Below are 2,848 nucleotides of genomic sequence, written 5' to 3'. Positions count from 1 at the left end.
GGGGAGGGGAGGCACCCAGGAGGGGGGAGGTAGAGGGTGCTGCTCAACATCCACATGCGATGATGCTGAGCCAAAAAAAAAACCTCCATGGGCTCAACGCCTGCACAGCCCGACCTATGTGGGAGATAGATGGTCGTCCGAGTCTGGCTCTTCCTGGAAAGGAGGACGTGGCACAGTAGCCTGGCCACGCCTAGCCGCAGCTTGCCCCTCGTCGGCAGCAAGTCTGCCGGACGGGTGAGCCTGGTTCTGTGTGGCGATGTGACATAGGTCTGCATGCAGAACCTCACGTGATACACGTGCTTCCTGTTGCAAGGTAGCACGTGTAACACGGAGTTCCTCCTGCAAGGCCTGGCTGGACAACCACTGCACCTCCCGGCAAGCCTGTGGCTCAGCTGAGATGGTACGCTCAAGCTGTGCAAACCTCTCCTCTGCCTGCTGCCTCTGGGACATCATAAGGACACCCAGAGTGGATCTGAGGGAAGCATACTCCTCCCTCAGGGCATCCATGTGCGCCTCTGCGTGAGCAGCAATTGCTTGACACAGAGACGACATTTCATCCTGGCGTGCCCTGTCTGAGGCCGCCATGCCCAGCCTGAGCGAGCGGGCCGTGGACCATGTCGCCTGCTGCTGGAGAAGCACCTGCCTAGCAGGGGGGAGCACAGATCGGGCCACACGCTCCATGCTCTCAGCGATGTTCTCCATTGCTGCCCCCTGCCATTCAGAATTGGCAGTCATGTCTTGCTTCCACTCAGTATACAGCGGTTGCGCGCGGTGACCGCGTTGCCGGGCTTGACCCCTGCGGTACCCAAGGACCGGAGGTCCTCGCTGTGTTGGCACCGCCCGCGGCTGCACGACTACATGCCCCCGTCGACGTGATGTCCCAGGCACATCAGTGACTGGTGTGGAGGGTGACCCTGCGTCCCGATCCACCATGGGTGGAGGACCCAAGACTGTCTGATCCCTCAGTGCAGGTGTCGCAGACAGAGGAGTGTCCACATCAGAATCACTCACCCCTGACACATGGACTTGATGCTCATCCAACTCAACATGGACGTCAGAGTCATCATCAAGGCTGGACTCATAGGCAGCCAGAGACAAGATGGACTGCAGCACTTGGGGGTTTTGTGGCCTACCACCCCACGACCCCCACTAGTGCCGGGTTGATGTGGTGTTACCAACCCTGTGTCTGGCATGACAACACCATCCTCCGCCTCCATTGCGTCATCACCTGAAAAATAGAGAGAAAAAAGGTCACTACACATGTCAGAAGCACACGACACACACACACACCAACAGCAAATGCATCCGGCAGACATGTGACACACAACATATAACCTGGCATGCATGCTGGGTCTACTTTGAATAGCTTCTGTGATCAGACCTGTTGAAAGGTGGCAGTTTCCATGGAAGTGGGTCTATGCAGTGCAGAAAATGTGTACGCCACTCACTACCTACATGTACAAGCACTCCATGGTGTGTGCCAGGAAATGTGAAGGCAGTGAAATGTCAAATTCACACATCACGTGCATTGTGCATTCAATGTGTACGATATCTAGAAGCCAAGCACCCCTCCACCCCAGTACCAAAGCAGGGATGCCTAGCATGGTATCAAAAGGCTGACCATACACCTGTGTATTGACAGGCAGTGTTGACTGGCATCAACAGCTTAATGTGATTCAAATGACAACACTGTAAATGATGCTGGGACAGTGGGCAGGACACATGATGAAAACTCCAGAGGCCGCCCACGTGTGAAGAAGACACAACAAGAGTTGGACAGAGTCATTGGACATTGAACAGGCTGAGGCCTGTGAGCACACAGATTGTCAGAGCCTAAACATGTGTGCAACGCAGGACTGAGCCACAGTTGACATGGGAAGGCTGATGAGATGGCAGGCAATGTATGTAACCAAGGACTTATATTACAGTGATCATCCAGTCAAGGACACATAGGGGCATGCGTGCAATGCACATGGAGCATGAATGGGCACTCATGTCCCTGCGGGACATCTGACCCATGCACAAGTGAGATACCCTGCATCGAGTACTAAGGCTGTACCACACGGCATATGTCTGGCAGATTCTACGCTGGAAGTTAGTATCTACACAGGACACATGAACAAGAAACTACACATTGGCAAGATTGAAGCAGACCAGTGCAAAGGTGGAACTGGGGTGCAGAGTGGCGGAGGAGGGGCAAGGGAGCATGCCTACATGGAGTCCCGCATGCAGGCAGAGGAGACATGCATGACAGAAGCATTGCATTACTTACACATCAGAACCATGTACACGTCACATGTAGCAGCAATCATGCACAACACATCCCACAAGTGAAACACACATGTCCTCAACAAACACGCATCAACACTCACTGGACTGCGCATCAAAGTCCAGCATCTCTCCCACTCCTTCGACCAATTCAGGTGTTATGAACTCCGCAACGAGAGCCTCATGCGGAGTGAGCTCTTCCTCCTCTGGTGCAGGCCCACTGCCAGTCACCAGAGTCAAGTTGTAATTAGAGGCACGCTTAGCCTTAGTGCTGCGCTTGATGTCATTCCAACGCTTATTGTACTCTTGCGCGTGCGCACCTGATGGCCGAATGAACTGACATGTTCCGCAACATGCTTCCAGTAGGTGTCACGTTGGGCAGCCGTAGTCTGACTATTGACACCCACTAGCATGTCACGGCTGTGGCCCCGCACGTAGTCCACGAGGAAGTCCAGTTCCTGCTTACAGAAAGGCTTCTTCCTCGACGTGCAGGAGGTCGTGACTATGTGTGGGGTCCCAGTCTGTGCTGCAGGTGCAACCTTCCTCCTCTCGAACTGTGGCGCAGACCCTGGCTGGCTAA

This window comes from Ambystoma mexicanum, chromosome 6p (genome assembly GCF_040938575.1).
Source record: "Ambystoma mexicanum isolate Mex_15411 chromosome 6p, UKY_AmexF1_1, whole genome shotgun sequence".
NCBI classification, from domain to species: Eukaryota; Metazoa; Chordata; class Amphibia; order Caudata; family Ambystomatidae; genus Ambystoma; species Ambystoma mexicanum.
This window is presented reverse-complemented; position numbering follows the sequence as displayed.